This window comes from Balearica regulorum, chromosome Z, assembly GCF_011004875.1.
Source record: "Balearica regulorum gibbericeps isolate bBalReg1 chromosome Z, bBalReg1.pri, whole genome shotgun sequence".
Classification (NCBI taxonomy): domain Eukaryota; kingdom Metazoa; phylum Chordata; class Aves; order Gruiformes; family Gruidae; genus Balearica; species Balearica regulorum.
In genome coordinates this window covers 71,445,843-71,456,867 of record NC_046220.1, presented here as the reverse complement: position 1 = coordinate 71,456,867, position 11,025 = coordinate 71,445,843, and the positions used below count along the sequence as shown (strand labels likewise).

The window sequence follows — 11,025 nt, the reverse complement described above, 5'->3', positions numbered from 1 at the left end:
AATGCGGCATGCTTCCCCTTGGACACTCCCTCTCCTGGGGGCAGCTATGTTGGAGGGCAAGGTTGCCACCGCACTAACTGAAAGGACCTCCTGGCCTTTATGCTGTCTGAAACTTAATGGTACTTTTTTTTGGTTTTGTGCAAATCATAAACTTTTGTGAATAGCTTATAGATGAAAACAAGTAGAATAAAAGCCAAATTAATTTAATCAGTTATATTTGCTCTGTATTATTTGCTCAGGAGTAGCATGCAGACCATGTTTGCCCCTTGGTTACTCCCAACTTTCTTGTCCACAATTTCTAGCCTTTTTCTTGGGGCAACTGGCACTACGTGTGGTTGGACCATGAGCCCCTTGGGTAGCAATAGCTTCCACAGCTGCTGGAGGCAAGAGAAAATCACCTGGAAATTTCCTGATAGATAGCACAGAAATAATAGTGAGTTGGTGATTCATGTCTTCAAACATAGGGAAATGTAGAAAAACAGCATAGGGCCTCAAGAAATGTTGAGAATTCCTGCTTAAGAAACAGTTCAAACAAACAATAAGGTTGCCTGATAATCATCTCGATACATCAGCAGAAACAGATCTCCACATCCATAAAATAAATTAGTCTGAGATAAGACAGACAAAATATTAATGAAGGCTGCATTTCAAATGCTTCGTCTAGTCCCTGACATCTCACTGTTTCTCTGATCCATCTAAATCTTTGCAGGGATCCCTTTTCTCTCCTTTTTCTTTCTAATTACCCACTCCATCTTTTCCCCTCCTACTTCTCAGCCCAGCCAGCTCCTTCCCTGTAAGCACATAGACCCTTTCTCTCCTAGCCACCTGCCTGCAGGTGTCCAGCAAGAGTCTGTTCCCCTTCATGCTGTGACACCGCAGTCTTCTCCCTGCCTGACTTCTGCCACATACTGTTTTCAGTCTTGTGTTTACACAGGTCAAAACAGAACAGAAAGCACTTCTGTTCCATCATCCCTCCTGAAAATCTGAGGACATCTTACAGCATTTTAGAACAGATATGATGCCTTTTGTTGGGGTTTTTTTGGGTTTGGGGTTTTTTTTGGGTTTTTTTGTTTTTAAACAACCAGCTGACTGTCTAATGCTGCTTGAGAGGGTGGAAGAAGTACAGTGAGGAGGTAGAAATTTTCTTCAAAGCAATATGACTACTTAATGAAGGAAAACTGAGTTCATGTAGGACCAGTGGCTCGGATGACAATCTGTCACGGTGTGCACATCTGCTGGCCACACTTTGGCCCCTTCAGAACAGAAGCATCCCCAGTCATGGTGGTCCACCACTTCACCATACTGTTGTCAAACTCACAAGGAACTGCAGGACATTTTTTCTTGGTGAGAAAGAAAAGTCAGACAAATTAGCATCAAATGAGAAGAACAAAGAGGGTTCCATGGAGTCAATCAGCTTAGCAAAATTATGTAGCAGAGAGTGGTAAACTCCTTTGTTTTATCTGAACTAAATGACCACATGCTTCTTTTGGATGAGCATTTGTCCCATCACCACTGGTCAGGATACTTGGGAGGAATTTGATATTAGATGACCTGAGCTTTGGGCAGCTGAACTGTGAACTGTGTGAATTGCAAATGACATTCAAGTAAAAAAAAATATTACCATGTAAGAAGCTGCTGAGAGACAGAAACCAACTGGGAAATTGAGCGATGCTGTGGCAGATTAAATTTAACTCAGATTGAGGTAAGGTAAACTTGTTTTCCTTACTGATGATCTAGACTCATGGGATGATCTGAAGCCAATGACTTGGAAGATATCATCACCAACTCTCCCGCAAAAAAAGGTTTGCCTGATGCAGAGCAGCAGCTACAAGGACAGAGTGAAGGGACCTTTATAAAACAGTAATGCTGAAAAAATTCCTCCTAGTTAACAGTATTTGATAAACAGTACCAGCATGTGGAGTGAAATTCAGCTTTGGTTGCTTCCTTGCAAAAAAAGTGGTGCCCTAGGTAGCAGCACTAACAAGACCTGTTTTTCCAGGATTTTCTCTTTTTGTAATAGATTCTCTGATTAATAAGAAGTCTGCATTATGTCCTTTCCTTTGGGGAAGACACAGAACAGATCTTCCTCTACCCAGCTTCCTATTTGCATGAAAGATACTAAAAAATCAATACCTTTGGGATGTCTTCAGTTACGTGTTCTTAAAAGGTAGACAACAGATTCAAATGCTATTGAAGAGACAACACAGGTAGATAGACTCCTGCTCAAACGATCCTGTGACAGGGTCCCCTTCTGAAAAACAGCAAGCTGGAAAAGGAAGAAGGACGTGCGCCAGAAGCAAAGGTGGGAAGGATAGAGAGGGACTGGCACAGAGCTGTAGTGGCCCCAGGTTAATCATTAGACATGGAATATTTCCAAGCAGAACAGACAAGCAGCTAGCAGAAACTTAGGAAAAAATAAAGCTCTTGTGATGTACCTTTTCCTAGTCTGGGAGCAGCAAATTAACACCTGAAGAGTGACAGATATTTTGTCTTTCTATACAGTGACATGGGAGAAGCTTCCCAACTTTCCTTCCAGACAGGAGCCTACCTGCATGGAAAAGATTTGGGACCAATGTGCACCTGCACTAACCGAAGGAGAGCAAGTAAGGTCCACCAACCTGCTGTTGTAAAATTAATAATGGTAGCACTAATCGTGTGAGCTGTCATTTGGAAATCTCTTTTTCACTGGAGACTGTCTATCCCCAGTGTGCTTCTCATGGCTCCTTGAGCTCACCCCCTGGCATCCATAGGTATCCTCCATCTCTCGGGTGAGACACAGATGGAGCGAGAGGCTGTGGTTCCCAAAGCACTCCCTGACCTGCAGCCCCAGCCAGGAACCTCCAGGGGACAGCAGATCAGCAGTTTAGTGTCTCGCCTAAAGCAAAACAGCACTAACTAAAACAAAAATGTTTTGAAGAAAAACATGAAAACATTAAAAACCCAGTGTAAATAACATTCACAAGGTGTATTACTCCCCACCACCGAGAAGTCCCTTTCCTCTCCTCTTCTGTTAATGTCTTCTTTAGACAGCTTTGGTCAAGCACACTTCCGCTATTCTGCCCCTCTTCTCATAAGGTGTAACTTGCTGTTGTCTCTCACTTGCCGGTTCGTAACCTGATGAAACAAGACTGCAATTTCTACAGATCAGCTCCATTTCCACCACACTGTGGCTCTGCCGCATTGCTGGCTGTGATGAGCCACCACTGTAAGTAACAGCAGAGACATTACTGTGTATGACAGGAGGCACAGGAATATAAACTGCTATTGATTTCTTTCTCTCTCTACTGCGAAAGAGTTGTCTCTGAGCAGCAAAAGGATGGTGCTGGCAACCTGGATCTTCTGGCCAAACTCAGGAGACGTGTTAACTGCTTGGGGCACAGCCTCCAGGTCCTGCTCACCTGCACATGTTCCTCAGGCAGCTGTTTTCATTTCTTGAGGTCAGGGGCCAGTGGGCAGAGTCCTGCCCCACAGCAGGCAAGAGAAAACTATCAACTAGCTTTAGCACGTCTGTAAATGGATTTTATTATATTCAAGCCTCTAAGAACTGTATTTAATGTGAATATACAAAATAAAATTTAGCAAGAGGGAAGCAGTGACAAATAGCTGCAAATGGTGCTTTTGAGCAGAGTAGTAGACTAGATCACTAGCTTCTGGTAAAGCAAAGTCATGGTTCTATATTTTACTGCTGACAGCAATTACACTGAGACTTTTACAGTGATTTTATTACTCACTTCCTGAATAATTACACAATGTATGATGATAACTGAACTTGCTCTTACTAACAGGCCTTATTGATCCAAAGGCAACCAACAAACACAAGCAATATTCTTGTATTTTGAGAACTCTTACTCAGATGTTCAAATCTTATGATGAGGATATCTATGTAAGTACTGTCACATGCATAACACAGGTTTCAGCATCCTACTTGTGCAATTAATCCAGGCACATGTAGCAGCAAAGGCCACTGCAAATACTCTCCAAATACAAAAAAAACACCAAGACTAGCATTTCTCGAGGGAGAACGAATTTATTTAGATCATCTCCCAGGACATGTACATGCTGATATCTCCCTGAAAGCAGGATTGCCATCTTTGCTTCAGTGTGTACCACTGCTCCCAGCACACAAGTACTGGATATTGTCTTTCTGCATGGAGCTCCCACCAAGATGCAAACAGACTGCTTCTAATCCTTAGAACACTGGCTGAAGCAAGAGGAAGAAGTATTGTGACTCTCAGTGGGAAAATTTGGGGGCATTATCTACAGAATAGTTGGAGTTTTATTCTTTTTTTCTCTCTACATTATTTCCTCTACCAGATTTTATGGAAGCTCATCAATAAAAGGCCTTTCCAAGAAGACTAAATCCTCGTAAGTCCCAAAGATGGCCTTAGGCTATGCATATCTACTCTCCCTGCTCTTTAAGCTGTCTAGACACAAGATAGCCTTATCTGGGGACCATGTAGCTGTGCTAGGGTAATACAGTGGCTGAGCTAATAAGCCCTGGGGAGATCAGGATGGATTAACTTGAGCTCAGGGCAGTGCTTCGAGACTACAGCCAGCTTTTAGGCTAAGAGGTGCCACAAATACAGAGCTGGGGCCAGCAGTGCCAGCCACAACTGCATCTAGCAAGGACTGACTGCTCATGCCGTTTTGCTGCTGCGCTCAAGATGTTTCTCAGTATTGGCAAGTCTTGTTTTATTTAGAAAGAGAGAACGCATATCATAAGGCTAAAAAGTAAGCCAAAGTCCTGACGCTGAGTTTGAACCTACAGGGGCAAGAACGACCGCGTCTTTGGTGAAGTCTCTCTGTCGTGAATGCACACACATGCAAGCTAGCTGCAGCCTAAACAGGGACTGCAACATCCGTGGTTCTATCAGTGATGGGAGCATGTGGTGGTGTTGGCCAGTGCTAAAGCATTTTCAGTCCCACCAGTAAATGTGTGTTTTTTGCACACATATGCAGACACATACCTGCACACTCCCCCAAGTGCACCCATCAAGTCAATAAGGAATGCAGTCGCTACCCAGCTTTTTCTTGGCAGGGCTCTGCACATTGTGCCAGCCAAGAAAAATGTCACATTTACAGGAAAACCCACTGCTGTTCTCACCCTGTTACACAGTAAATAAAAGCGTTGCACAACAAATGTTGACACAGTAACTCTCAGAGGAATTTCACAGACAAAACAACCATGTATTCACAGATGCTAACAAAATAACCCGGGATTTCACATGTACTTATTAAGAAATTATTCCCTAGTGAACTAAACCAAGGATATGAGATAATTACCATAAATCACCTGATACTGTCAGGTATTGTACTATGCAGGTTTAACTTATGAGAGCTTGAAGCAATCTATAGAGTATTACTTGAGGTTTCGGCCAATAATGAAAAAAAGATTTTAGTTTCTTAAAATTTCCCAGACCCATTTAGAGATCCCAGATGACTGAAATGCTATGGTCAAGTTTAATTTATACTTCAAAAACTGGAACATTTCTCTGGCCTTGTACAGTGACCCTTTGGACTGTTGTCTGTCCCTAGTGCATGCTGGAGAGTTTCAAAACAGATACAGGCATGTGAATAAAATAAGTCAAGTCTAGGAATTCCTGGGAAAGAGCAAATAATCAGTGCTTATAACAGTAAATAAAACTGGGCAGGCCTCATTTTACAGCCCCAGAGGCAAAGTGGTATAGGGTATAGGTCAGTTTACAGCCAGCCAGCTAACCCCCTGCCACAAAAACAGTTGTCTCACTGGAACCAGTCCTTGGCCCATGTGAGTGGCTGAATTGGGCCCAAATGCTCTTGGGGGAGGACTAGCTAGCACAGACCAAAACCATATCAAATAATTCAACAGGAAGGATAATCATTTGCCCTTTGCTGAAGTCCATGACCTGGTCATCTTTTGTTTAAGCAGCACAGACACAATCTGGCTGCTCAACAGAGGACAGAAATGGCTGCAGTGTTATGGTGACCTCACTCTGCTGCTTCTGGGAACACAGGATTAAAAACACTCCAGTCTCAAAATATCCTGAGCTTATATGACCAACAAAATTTTAGGCGCAACTGCTTTATAAAGTAACTATTCTGACATCCAGAAAATCAGCACATTGCTAAGGTCCAACTCTAAAGTGCTATTTATTTACTTGATCACTTTTATTTCTTGGATGATTGCTGTTAATAACAGCAGCTCCCAAAATGTTTTCATAAAACAAGTATTTACTTGCCAGACTCATTTCTACTTTTCAAACCTCTGCAAATGAAATCAGCAAGTCATTATATGCAGTACAAAGCTTTGTAACCAGCAATCACAGAACTTTTGTGAATCCAAAAACTGACCATCACATTTGGCTTTGAAAATGTGAGACCTAAATGAAGGCATTTGAAAGTTGTACCTAATGCATTTCCCAGGGGTAGCAGATGTCATACCTGCAGGGCTGTTTCCTTCCAATCCTTGCTGAGGATTTTATCTTTTTGATAGACCTATTCATGTCAAAGTCATGATTACAGGGACCAGGACACAGAAAGAGGTGTTACTGGTCATCCAGACACTTTCAACCAAATACTGGAAATTTGGATTCATTCTCTTCTTTCTGCAACTTTGACAAGGACACGGATGTCTCCAGAGCTGTCACTGTCAAAAAATAAAAACTGCTTTGCAGTGCTATGCCAGAAAGCCTTACTGAGGAACAAGTAAACAGCCAGTGAGCTGAGGAAACAGCAGATAATCAGCTTGATTTTTTCCTTGAGTGGGTTTTAACACACAGGTCACATTGACCAGGGCCTGAAGTCTCCAAGACAGCATCTGACAAGACCTACTTGTTCATCAGGGGCCTGAAATTACCAGTGGGTGTCCAGGTACCCGCAATCACTCATGTGTGATTTTTGGAGTTAATTTGTCTCTTAGGGAAAACTAAGGCTCTCCTGTCAGCTGCACTATTTGCACTATGCTTGCAGAAAGATCTAATCACAGAATGGTTAGGGTTGGAAGGGACCTCAAAGACCATCTAGTTCCAACCCCCCTGCCATGGGCAGGGACACCCTCCACTAGACCAGGTTGCCCAAAGCCCCATCTGACCTGGCCTTGAACACTAAGCACCTAATAAAAGAGGAAGACCCTTTTTATTATTTTAGCAAGATCTCAGCAGCAGAGAGCAGTAGAGGGAGAAAGTCCCTGATAGCATGATTTTATGTCCAATGCACTTGCTGACACATTTATGACTTCCAGCTAAATGTGCATTTCTCTACCTTCCTGTCAGGGTGCCACAGTGGCAGGGGGCTCTCTGGGGACCCCCAGAGTGGCAGGCAGTGCCTGGCAGCCCAGACCTGTCCCACCTCACATCCAGGGAAATGGTTAACCCCAGCCCTGGGCACCTCCCTGGGGATGGGGACAGGACAAGGCCAGGCCGGGACATTGGCCCATGGACAGGGATCCCAATCAATGAGGTCCATGGCCATGCAGGGCAGGGCCTGATGGCTTTGGAGGGGCTGAAACAGGGTCGTGGGCATGGGCAGGGTGGGGGAGGCCCATGGGAAGCTGGTCTGGGCCGTAAGTGTGGCTGATGGTCTCAGGTCCTAACACTTGAGATACCTTATGTGCTCTAGGTAAAAGATTTAGTCACCGAAGGAGGGTGCTGGGTGAAAGACTCTGCTGCTCTGCAAGCTATGGGAGCAACAGCTTCCATAAAGTTTGTTTGTGTCAGGCTGAAGACCCCTGACTCTCAACTTAGGGTGTACAAAGGCTCTAGGGGGGGGGGGGGGGGGGGAAGGTAACCAGGCTTCATGTAAAAAGCAACATGTTAGAATCAAGTCCGTTCTGCCCCGGGTTTGGTTATTGCAGATCCTGGAACAAACCCCATCAGGTAATGAGCAGAGTGCAATGCACTAAAATCATCCCATCCATGGTTTGCCAGTGGCTGGCTGTGTCACCTATAGACGTGCTCGTCTATTCCACCCACACGTGAAAAATGCTCGGGGATTTCTGGTTCACAAAGCGTGCAATGGGAAGGAAGTGCAGGCACCTCTTTTGGTGCTGGGCATTGTTTTGGGAGCCAGTCTTTAATCTTGAACTATCACAGTGCCAAGCCCCACAACAGCTTTGGTCCTTTGTGGATGGAGCCAGTTATTCCTGAAAAGTGGCAATATAAATGGCACTGATTTAGAAGACAAACAATCCAGTGTTAGAAACTGTTAGGAGTATATGTATGTTCAATATATTCTAATTATACACACACACACACACAATTTTAAAAATAGAAGAGGTAGGATTAATTTGATCCATTTTTAGACATCTAAAGAATAAATATTTGTATTTAACCTAGTCACCCCCCCAGCTCCCTTCACAGTCAACAGAGGAAGACAGGCACCTTTAGGGCATGACTCATCTGGCCTGTTTTTAGATGTCTACCTAAGAAGACAGAAATCCTTTCCTCCAAGGGACTGTTTCTTTCCTCCACTGACTGAAAAGACAGCCAAAGACAATTAGCTTGGAAGCAGACATAGACCTGCAGGGCCATCTCACTCCCACTAACCAAGAAAAGAAGACTAGCTTACCCAAATCGCTCCACATCAGAAATCTTCACACTTACCCACACACAAACACACAGAGCCTTGGGAGCCAGTTGAAAGATCCCTTATAGTAAAATTGACACCCCTGAGTAGAGAGTTTATTAAATCTAGTTACATTTTAACTTATCAACATTATTTTTAGCATCTTTAGCCCATAACATTCCACCAGCAGCATTGAGTCAGTTCTGTTACAGATACAGCTGAAGCTGCCATTTTCTGACGCAACTAGCTAAAGCCTACTGCTCAGGGATCTCCGGGTGAAAAGAAACATGATGGTCCTCCTCCCCTAAACACATAAACTGAATACGTTGAGCTGGAGCTACCATGAGTGCCTGAAATCATGCTGTTGCTGGAGATGCATCCCTGCACTCCCCTGGAGTACAAGCCCAGGAGTGTGTTGGACAGCAGTGTGCTCTGCAGGAACCCAGCAGGAAAAACTGGCTGAGATTGCCTCTGGTTTAATCACTCACTGATAAAGTGGCACTAGCAAAAGCTCTGGTACCCATCTTCTGCTGAGCTCACTGCATCTAGTAGCTTTGTATATAATAGTCACAGTCATGTTTTGCACCAAATTCTTAAGGTAGGAGAGGTTTACCTCTCACATAGCAGCTGAAATAGAGACATCAGGACTCAAACATTTCATACAAGATGTTGCCTTTCATAGGTGTAACGGGAAACAATAATTGCTATAAATAAGCAGTGGCTTGTTGGAAAAAGTTTGGTGGTTACTTTTTAAACCTATATATCTGCCTTATCTTCAAACCCTTGAAGCAAACTCTGGAATATCCCTTTCTAAGGTTGCATACAGATAAACATTATAACAGACACTATATGTATATTCAGTTCACTTCTATATTTTGTCAAATTTTGCTTTCTGTGTTAGAATTGCAGTAACTACTTATACAGAAGCCCATAACAGCAGCTGCTAATTGTCCAGCCATTTAATCGTCCCTCAGCTGTCTCACTGTGGTAAGTGTATTCTACATACATCTCACATATTCTTGTGCTAGTGAAAAAATTAGATACGCTGGGATGTTGTATGGAACTTTGAGTCAGTGGAAAGGCTCATTATATTCATTTTGGATAATGCCTTCTCTCTGATGTAAAGACCAAATAGATGGGATTTTTCTGTGCAGTAGAGATGCATTACCATGAAAGCTGTCCTTCAACAATCAGTAAGGTCTCTATGACCCTGGTTACTCTGACAGATTCAGCTCAGGTTTGCTTCATCTTCCCCAATTATAATTTATGACTCAAGGCAATGATCCATCAAGCCAGGTAAGTTTACTTGGATTTTACAATGACAAAGGAGGGACAGCATTTCCTGCCACCAGTGAACAAGAAAACTCTATCATTACCTAATATAAGTTATCACAGTAGAAAAGAGGACCTTATCCAAGAAAAAGATTGATGTTGCAGGAAACATTAAAGAGCTGCAGTCTTTGATGTGAGGGGTGGAGACCCCTGTGACAAAGCATAGCAACAAATGTGAAGTCCTTGTGAGCACAGTTCTGACCGTACTGAAGCCAACAGCAAAGCTCCCGCTGATTTCAGCCTGCTGAAGATTTCCTCTGGATTCAGCTTATGGCTGAATCACCACCTTATTAGTGAGTGGCAGATGACGTCTGCACTCTGTGCCATAAAACAGAGACTATGGAAGTTATCCCCATCAGCAAAGGAGAACAACACAAGTCTTAGTGCGAGTGCTTGTATAGCACGCATCCACTCTGAGACCGGAGGTGCTGGAGAAATGGGGGCAGCCAGGGAGCTTTCAGCTGCCTTCTGTTTACCAGGAAATAACTTCATCTGGCAATTTATCACCGTGAGAAGTGTCAGGGAAAAAAAATTCCTTTTATGAGAAACATTGCTAGACAGTCACACTGGAATCAAAGTCCTGTAATGAAAAGCTAGTAGGAAGGTTAGAGGGTCAGGAGCAAGAAATCTTCATTGCTTGTTGAGGGCGAAGAAGGCATACGTGCCATTCTAAGTGATTATTCCCCCACAGAATGCAACTGGCAAGAAGAAATAAGGGCACTAAAAAACAATCTGGGGACAATCAAATTTGCAACCCTCTCCTAGACCATCACCAGCATATTAACATACATCTTCAGTTGGAGGAAAGAGTTATAGAACAACAAAGGCAAATCTATCTCAAGTTTTTATAATCATTGTACTACACAATTTAAGCAAGAAAACAGAATGCTTTATTGTATTTAGCAGCAGGATTAATTGCTTCTTTTCCTTGAGCTCCATCCATTTGAGACTAGCTGCTGATTTAGGGAGCTTGGCAGCATCCCAAATATAGGCATCTGATACCTCCTTAGAGGAAAAATAACCCTTTTGCATCCAGCCCACTCCCAGCTCCCAAGTGACTGGCAAGGTATGACACACATACATAGGGAAGGTTATTCATCAATGGACACTTCTCATGCTTTTTTCATGATTTTCATTGTTCTGCTGACTGCT

At 43.3% G+C, this 11,025-nt stretch overlaps 1 protein-coding gene across 1 annotated transcript in view; it reads right to left on the bottom strand.

Annotated features, from left to right (window-relative positions):
• RPL37 (ribosomal protein L37) overlaps window positions 1–11,025 on the bottom strand; it is a 350,006-nt gene that overhangs the window by 40,741 nt on the left and 298,240 nt on the right. The window lies entirely within an intron of this gene.